General features: G+C 44.7%; 1 non-coding gene across 1 annotated transcript; it reads left to right on the forward strand.

Annotated features, from left to right (window-relative positions):
* Positions 1-2,982: 2,982 nt before the first annotated feature.
* TRNAL-CAA (transfer RNA leucine (anticodon CAA)) lies at positions 2,983-3,055 on the forward strand. Its single transcript has one exon. It is a non-coding gene; the product is annotated as a tRNA-Leu (tRNA).
* The last annotated feature ends 6,276 nt before the right edge of the window (positions 3,056-9,331 follow it).

Consider the following 9,331-nt stretch of genomic DNA (forward strand, 5'->3'; position numbering starts at 1 on the left):
CCAAACGACGTGTTAAATGTGCGGTTACCGTCGGCCGTCGGCGTTAGCGAATAAAAGACGCCACAGACAAATCGAACTTGTTGGAAGCAACATAAGTTAATTGGCTTTAATATTAAATAATTTCACACCAGAACTTCAACAATCAAGAGCGTGTTATTGTTTTCCATACGGGGCGCGCACACGATGCCTGGAAACTATTCTATGCTCGCACAGCAGGTATTTACAGCAGCAGGAGCGAAACGCCGGTGTTGCACAGCGGTGTCACAGAGCCACCGCGCTGCGATCACTTCGGCGGCACAATCCAAATTTGTCGGACATCTCATTCTGTGCTGGAGACACTGGGAGGCAGGAAGTTTGAAAAAACGGCCATTGCCACCCGTTATGTCTCGGTCGTGGGTTCGTTATCCAGTTGTGCGTCATTCTAAGCCGTTCTGTACATTTATACTGGATATTAACTGAAGTCATTTAGCTGTGTTGATGCTGTGTGCCGTGTGTTTTGCATCAGTGCTTCGTGACATCGGCTGTATTGCGTGTTTTCGCTGACGGCTTACTACCACAATGGCGGGATCTGCGTTCGCCGCTTTCGTGTCTCGGTGCGTCTTTGTACGTCGCACGTTCGGATAACACTTTTTCCGGTAAGTTAAATACATTGCACTTCGTTTTTCGTCAACAATGTGAATATATTTAGGTGTTACCCGCGTCAATTCTTGATATATGGGCTCTTCTGCCCTGCGAGTTTTCGTCATTACTTCTATACGAGGGTTCTGCTTGTGTTCAGCCACTCAGCAAGCTCCACGACTTGTGCAACAACAGTCAGAACTTTGCCCTGCTTGTTAGCCTGTGGTTAACTTAGCACAAGCCAACCGAAAGGAGTGCATTCGAAGACGACGCGCTGGCTGTAATGCTGAACCAGACTGAACTCGCCCTATTTTGTGTCCTTTTGTTCTTGCGTGTGCGCGCGTGTGTCAGTGACTATGCAGTTTGTAGCGTTCCCACTTTATAGCAAAACAAAAAATATAACTGCAGTGTTCACTTCATCTATACAATTCCAAATTAAATCGTCTGCTGATGTACAAATTTCACTTGTGTTTTGTTCTAAATAAGCAGCAAAACCTTTAACCTAGTAGGTGCTTCATCTGGGAGTGAAATCACGACAGCTTGGCATTTATTAATGAATGACTGTGACCGGGTCACCTTATTTGTAATTGCAAATTTGCCTTTCAACTGACTTGATGCTATCTTATTTTGTCCCTTTCACTCTATAGACGGCTGGACATCTTTCTTGTACCTTGGCACTAGCTGGATGACGGGACCTCATCATGATCAGTGTAAGCCAATGTACTGCACCCTCTCTGGTCCTCCCAGTGCTTTTTATATGGGTTAAGGCCAGGGAGCGCTTCGTGGTAAAATAGCTAGTTGGTGTCTCACAAATGGCCATTTTTTTGCACTGGTCCATTATAAGCTGCCACTATTATAACCAATTTCTCAGTGCCAGTGTACATATACAGTTCTACTAATAATTAGTTTCCCTAAGCCTTACAAAATTTACCTGTAGGTAATCATTGCTATGTAAGAACTCACAAATTAACTCTGCTGTGTCATAGAAGTATTCCATACATGAGTAAAAATTTCCTACAACAGTGTACATTACACCTTGCTTCCCTAATGCACAAATGTATTCAAGCCAGTATTTGATTAGTTTGGTATTCTAAATGTTTTCTGTGTGATTTAGTTTCTTTACAGGAACTTACTGTACAGCATCAGCAAGCAGTCTAATTTAAAATTTATGTGTGCTGTGAAAGGTGTGCTTTGCCGCTAGAATTGATAAAACATGGGCCAAGGCTTCCATACAACGACAAACTTCAATTTCGCTCTACCACCATCAGCACTTGGCTGGCGCTTGCAAAATGAATCGCATCAAGTAGCTTGTCCCAGACTGTTTTTTAACCTTATTGTGAGGAGATCACAAAGGGATCTGTGGAGGTGCCTGCGTCTGAAATATAGATTGCGCTGCAACATATGTGCGTGTAGAACAGACATGATGCTGAGGGTTCCAGCAGTTTGCAGAGGTGCTTGTAAAATTTTGTCGTAACTGCAATTTTACCTGTGCTGTTTTTTATCACCTATTTCAATAATATCATTGGAGGTGTTATCAGAATTTGTCAATCTATTTGCCCTGGCCCATTAGCCTGCCACATTTGCCTTTTCACTAGATGGGCAATTATTCTGCATGGACCATTACTTGAATACACCTTTTTGTGTGCAGTGGCTTCTCAGTTGCTATTCAGCATAGATGCTCAGAATTACCTGAGGCTATAGATACACTGATGAATTTGCCACCTATACGAATCACTTTGCACTTTCTCACGCAAACAGCATGCTAACACTTCCAAGTCAGTGGGCAATGTTATTGTTTGATCACATCATGAGATACATTCAACTTTGTATGACGCATCATCCAAGGTGTTGCGTCATTTGTGTGAGGTATTGCCCGAAGCCAATTAGGGTCACATGAAAATATATCAACAAAGTGATTGATCCAGCTAGGATTGTTGCTTTGGAACACTACTTTATCACCAGTCCTCCTTTGCATGCTACCTGCTTACTCTGTACTGTGTCATGTTTAAGTTTGAAAGAAAGGCAACAGCTAGGCAGTGCAAAATGCCAAACTTGCTTTTAGTTCAACAACATAAAACGCTATTTAACTTTTTAATTAAGTTAGTACATCATTTACCTGCAGAGTGAATTATTGTTTTAAACTGATTATATTTTGCAGGAAGCTTCTCAGACTTGTTTGACAGGTTGATAAGTGGCTTTTTAGCCACAAAACACCATACAATAAATTAAAGGCTGACTTTGACTCTACTATGCAACTTAATGACTATATGCCAGGAACAAGGTCTCTGAGTTGTGGCGCTGGCTAACACTCCCAGCGTTCGACTAGGACACGTAAATACCCAAGAAAGTGGATGGGAAAATGACGCCGCTGTAGCTCAATTGGTAGAGCATAGCACGCAAAATGCGAAGGTTGTGGGTTCAGTTCCCACCTGCGGCAAGATGTTTTTTCATCCACTTTAATTTCCATTAATTTATCGTTTCTTTATTTAATTTATTAAGCACAAGTAATTTCCCTTATGTTGTCCTTGGTGTCAGTGTTTGTTGGCTTCTTATGATAGGAAATATACTAGTCATTTTAAGCATCATCGCATACATACCTTAAGATACCCGTAATTTAAGAGAAATGGGAGTGCTTAAATTTATTTTTAATGTGAGCCAAACTTCTTACTTAGCACATATTGCTAATTGAAGTTCCAATTTCAACATTCCCATTTCTTCCCTTGCCTTTTTTTCCTGTTCTGTGCAGGTATTGCTTTCCTATGTCTACAAGAACCGTCACGCGTGGCCTGTGACAGCAAGCTTTTGTGGGCAGCCAGTTGCTCTCCTACGAAGGCTGGCCTACTCTGGCAGCGGCGGAAATCATCTTCAAGATTTATCCATGATCACCTTTGCTGCTATTTGTCACTCTCGTTAATTACACTTTCTGCATCTTTTCTAATTTATTAGGTAATAAAGTATGAGTATGTGACATGGTGTGAAGTTGATGCCTTGCTGCATTTTCGCTTGCAATCACCTTTTATGCATGAAAAGCTCATCATACAGTTTATGAAAAAAAAATAACAGCATATTATGATTTATCTTTCAGTTCTTGTAACATGCAACATACAAGGAATTCAATAATGGATGGTATGCTGAAGAACTCTCCATTATTTCTGCGTGATGCTGTGCAAGCATGTGGCGCTACCTTACAAGAGGCACCCAGAAAGTAAGTTACAATTTACTTTTAAATGAAGCATGGACATCAGAAAAAATATATTTATATTGCTAGTTAGAGTGGTTTGCAGAGTGTTTTTCCAGACGTGTACTATCCTTTATTTCTTAACTCATTGCAGCACAGTGTTCTGTTTCGTATACTGGTGTAAGGCTATTGTGCCCCCTGTAGCTGAAACAAGGATGTAATTTTTGCCTGAACTGCAGCATCACTGACAAAATTTTTCTTTGCTAGAAACTATTTCAATTTGGTGGAGACCCAGCAGGGCGAAGTTTTGTCAGTAATGATGTGTTTCATGCAGAGATGTTCTTGTTTAGGTCAATGAGTGAACATTGGAATTATATCAGCATACAATACAGATCTTGTTTTATTTGCAAAATAATTCTGACAGGCGGCATTCAATTGATTGCTCTAATTAAAAGCACAAATTGACCAATGAGGCTGTACTACACTATTCCCATGGTTCACATCTGGAAAAACTACCTCTGCATCACTCTATCCGACAATATAAACTTTTTTTTTTCTGATGTCCATGCCTCGTTTAAAATAAATTGTAACTGTGGGCAAACGCCGTGTTACTGTAACAGCTGCCGCAAAAATTTGAGGGAATGTCTAATACAAGTCTTCAGTTGTTCTTGTCAAGCTGTCCATTAGCCAACTTTTAGCGTAACGTTAGCAGGGCTTACTGAAGTACTTCTAGACGTCCATGGCTACAAAATGTCTTGATCAAGACAGCTACTAGGCTTTTGAATTAGCCGTTCAAGACATCTTTTAGACATCAAATAGCTGCTTGCGTGTTTCGTGGGTATGCCTCGCCACGCCAGCACACTTGTGCACAAAGATGCCGCAGAGGCACGTGCAGGTCAGAGGCAAGAAGCAGTGGCACTGGTGTCGACATTCAACCAATTTCTTTTTCTTACACTGAAGCAGCCAGCACACCTCGAACAGCCACCTTGACTGCGAGTGTGTCAGTAGATTCCTGTTGTACGTATGATCATAATAAACTTCAGTAAACTTGAACTTGGTAATAAACTTGAAGGCAAATGGGACATTGATGCAGTTTTTTTTGAACATTTATCGCACACATACAATATATGTTATACTTTGCAGCGCTACAGAGCGTATTTTGAAGCTTCCCCCTATATTTTGCACCTTTAATTACGTATGTGTTGTATGGCCCTCAAGGCAGTTCATGTTGTAGCAGCTGCTTTGTCTGTGTATCGCACAGTGGCTTAAGCTCGTGATATCCACATACTTCTCTTACATATACAAAATAAAGTTCTATGTAGTCCTCGGTGTTACAACAAAAAATGAAAGTAAACAATCCGATTGTGGAATTGCGTTTATTACAGTGATTCCTATGACAGTTACTGACACGTTGACAACTTGAACTGGTCAATTCATCCATAGCCTCCTCTATTTTTCAAAAATAAAGGAGGCTATGATCCGTCATGGCAAGGAATTGTATGTATAAATAAAAAAAAGGGGGGTATGTGTGTGTGTTTGTAGTGGGGGGTATAGGATTGGGGCTGTACGAAAAAATGTACCAACACCGTCCTCTAGACCCATTCCGTTAAGGTACCGTAACAAAGCGTATTATGCATAAAGTTCGTACAACCAACTCTGATATTACTACACACGCCAGGCGACGCGAGCTACATTTGCCACGACGCATTCGCGACTGCACCGGATGCCCTCCATATTCTCGTTAATCGTGCTCACTGCACCGAGGCAAAAGAAAGATCATGGGCGCAGGTGCCTTTAAAGTATCTCGACCTTGCGAGGCACTGCTGCGCGTGCCAGGGGAGCTGTCCGTGCGAACACTCCCTGGCACACACCTGCCTCGGCGGCCCCAACCTACATACCGTTCTGCTTCGAGCTTTGATCCCCCCACTGTCCCTTGGGTGCCCTGGAGTTCCTGCGCCGCCTGCTTTATTATAATCTCAGGTGCTCTCCTGAGACTTCCGTTTGTCGGTTACATGTGCCCTACAGCTGGATCAGTACTTATAATAAAAAAACCCGATCTATCACCGCGACGATAGATCGCGAAAGCGAGTTTTGCAACATACCGCGCCCGTGCGAAGAGAATTACGGAACGCCAACGAGGAATCTGACCAAAGCTTCGCGCTCGTAACCTCGTCGAGTGACACTCCTGAAACAGGCGTGACCGCTGAAAACCGCATACCGCCGGAAACTTCAACAGGATCATCTCTCGGTTGCATAACTGCCACCTGTACGGCCAACATGGACCACACCCCACACTGTCCCGCAACATAGAATAAAGAACCAACTTATAAAACCCAAACACACGGCGGCACGCACACATCACAACATCACAAGCGAGACGCCATGCTGCTACGCTGCTACGGTTGCCGGATTAAAACTGACTACTGTCACCAAGTCTAGCAAGCGTCTCAGGAGCTGGCAACCTGGGCGCGTAGCAACATGGCGGCGCTCTTGCGGTTCCCGATTTCAATGCATGGGCCCTATGGGTAGCTTGTCCTCTAGAGTCAGTATAGTAACTCTATGTCCATCTTAGAGTTACTCTATATACCTGTGGTAGCATATAGAGTAACTCTAGAAGGTCTAGGGTGCCTCGATGCCCTCCTCGCCCGCCGCTACCCTAGAAGGTCAGCAGGCGTTTCCAGAAAAAAGGCAGTTGTTCCGTTGCTTGTGCTGACGTAACTCGTAATCAGCGGCAATATCTGTAAAATAACCCAGGCATATTTAGGCGACATGGTCGCTCCAGCGCTGCCGCTCCCATTTTTCCAGACAGATGTAACTTGGTTCCCTTGTGAAAGTTTTGATGCAGAAAATGAGCTGCTAGAAAATGCCGTAATGAATGTCTGTGGTGGCAAAGTTTGCTGCCGTGGAGCTCGAAACGTTTTGGTTGGGGACAGCTGAAATGTTTTTTTCTGCTACACAAGAAGGCTGTAAGATTGTTGTTACAGTTTTCCACACTATATGCATATGAGCATGCATTTTCACGACTTGCTTACTTGAAAAGCAAGTATTGAAACTGGCTGAATGTCAGTGCAGACATTCAGCTGTATTTAAGGGGGGACGCGGCCTTTGAAAACCGGAAAATCATGAAAAAGTCTATTTCTGGAAAACCACATATTTGGGCAGTATGTCTTATAAGCTACCATTTCTGTAAATGTCAACGTCTAAGTCATCGTGAAACAATTTAAAATAAAGTTCATAACGAGCCGTGGCAGCTCTCGAGTGGCGAGCGAGCGCTCGAAATATACTTGGCACGAACGCCATTTCTCCGCATGACACGTTCATTTGAGGGATCGCCAGTCGTTTGTGCGCAGGCACGAGTAAAAGACAGGGCGCGAGAGAGAAACTCGTGGGGGGGGGGGAGCTTTTGCTCCTGGAATATACGACTCTGCCTAGGTACTATGGAGGAGGCTTTGTAGCGTAGCGCGTGTTGTAAGCTTTTGACTCTAGGCGTGCCGGCACTGCGGAGTAAGATCGAGTTTGTTTACGCTCGGAAGCTCGCTGCCGGCGCGGTAAAGTAGGTGAAGCAGCGGGCTAAGTCAGTCATGGTGGATCATAGCTTTCTCGTGCCTTACGGCAATGTACTTTGTAAATAACATCACAGATGTTTCTGTGGGAGCATTCGCAACTGCAGTAGAGCCTGGGCCGCATATATTGAAAATCTAGAATGCAAAGCAGAGTGTCTTAGCAACCGCAGTTGAACGCAAGTTGCTGAAAGGCCACCAGTGATGATGACTGGCCCAGCACCAGCGCCGCAAGTGCGAGAGTCTAGACGTCCGACGTACCTTCAGAGGCAAAGTTCTGACTGGTATTGCAGAATTCGCGGGGCGCGTTGGCGCTGAACTTATAAGTTCAGCGCAAACGCTGAACTTATAACGCTGAACTTATAAGTTCAGCCGCCAGCTTGTGACGCTATAGCGTCACAAGCTGGCGGCTGGACATATTTATATTTATTCAATCATGTTTTTTACTAATTGTAACAACGCATCATTATTTCCCATTATTGGCGGTGCCTCCAGGACACTTCCGACGCCTGCGCGTGCCAGGTGTGTATAAGATCGGCTGTCTATCGCGGACAGGCAACTTTTTATGTGAACACCCCCTGGCACGCTTCAGCCTCCACGGCCTCAACCCACGGGTCACCATGCTTCCAGCTTTGATCGCCCCGCTAGCCCTTGGGTGCCCTGGAGATCCTGCGCCACCTGCTTTATAGTATAACCTCAGGTGCTCTCCTGAGGCCTCCGTTTGCCGGTTACATGTGCCCTTCCAGAGCAGTGCTTGTAAAAGTCGAAGCTATCGTCACGACGATAAAAGCGACCCGCGATTTATACAACACCAGTCAGAACATTGCCCCATGAGACAGTGATCACCAAATGGGGCGTCCGTGCCCTGCCTCAGGGCGCGGGCAGCCAGCGGTGGAGAGTAAAAAAAACTCGACCGCACTCAGCATTGCCGGCATGTCCAGGGGACAAACGCATACAACATGCGCTAGAACCCTCCTCCTTAAGTGCCTAGGCAGAGTCATATATTCAAGGAGCAAAAGCCCCCAGATTTTCTCTCTCGCACCCGCTCTTACTCGCGCCTGCGCACAAACGACTGGTGATCCCTCAAATGAACATCTCGTTTTCTCCACCGCATAGAGTTTCTCACTATAATACCTAGAGGAAATCTGGCGCCACCGTCTATGGGAATTTCCTAAGGGGCGCTGTGCCGTCATGGGAATGACGGTACGTGTCTGTGAGGCTTGTGTTTGTTGTAGTAGGAGGCTTCGTCTAAAACGTGGATATGGCTACACAAATGCTGTGTTCTTAAAGTAAAATCTTCATAAAATGTTTCCATTCACGCATATTAAATCTTCCAGTGAAGTTTACTCACCTACAATGCATAACCAAACAAAGGAAAGCAAGAACAGACGACAAACTGTTCCAATGTGAGCACGAATCTTGTCATCTGTCCTCCAACTTTAGCGGCCCGCTGATTTTTACGTTTCATACAATTGTACATGTAATAACAAGTTCTCATAGATAAACAAAACATGTTTTTATGTAATAATGAAGCTAAAACATCTTTTTACGTGCTATTTGAGTAGAAAATTAATCAATATGACAGACAGAATGGTGCTTTCTTGGCCCACCGAGAACAATGCCAATCCGAAGTCACAACATACCAGCATGCCCATGCATACCACAGCGCAGCAGTGCCAGATTTCCTACAGTCCCTCGATAACTTGAAAGTAGCGACACTCTTTGAACTCTGCCACCGCCGCGCGACCTCCTCGCCCCTTGCGCGTTCCCCCGCGGCAACCAGTTTTGCCCCCATTTTTCTGCACGACGATTGGTCTCCCTGCCGTTGCCCTTGGAAACGCGCGGATCTTGAGTTTTGCTTGTGTTTTTCTTTTTCGTTCGCGCCATTTTCCTCCTGAGCACGGCTGGCTAGGCGCTTTAGCTCGGCGTAGCGAACGTTGTACACTGTGTTTCCTGCTCTATGTGCTAGCGCTAT

The sequence above is a fragment of the Dermacentor variabilis genome, chromosome 5, assembly GCF_050947875.1.
Source record: "Dermacentor variabilis isolate Ectoservices chromosome 5, ASM5094787v1, whole genome shotgun sequence".
Classification (NCBI taxonomy): domain Eukaryota; kingdom Metazoa; phylum Arthropoda; class Arachnida; order Ixodida; family Ixodidae; genus Dermacentor; species Dermacentor variabilis.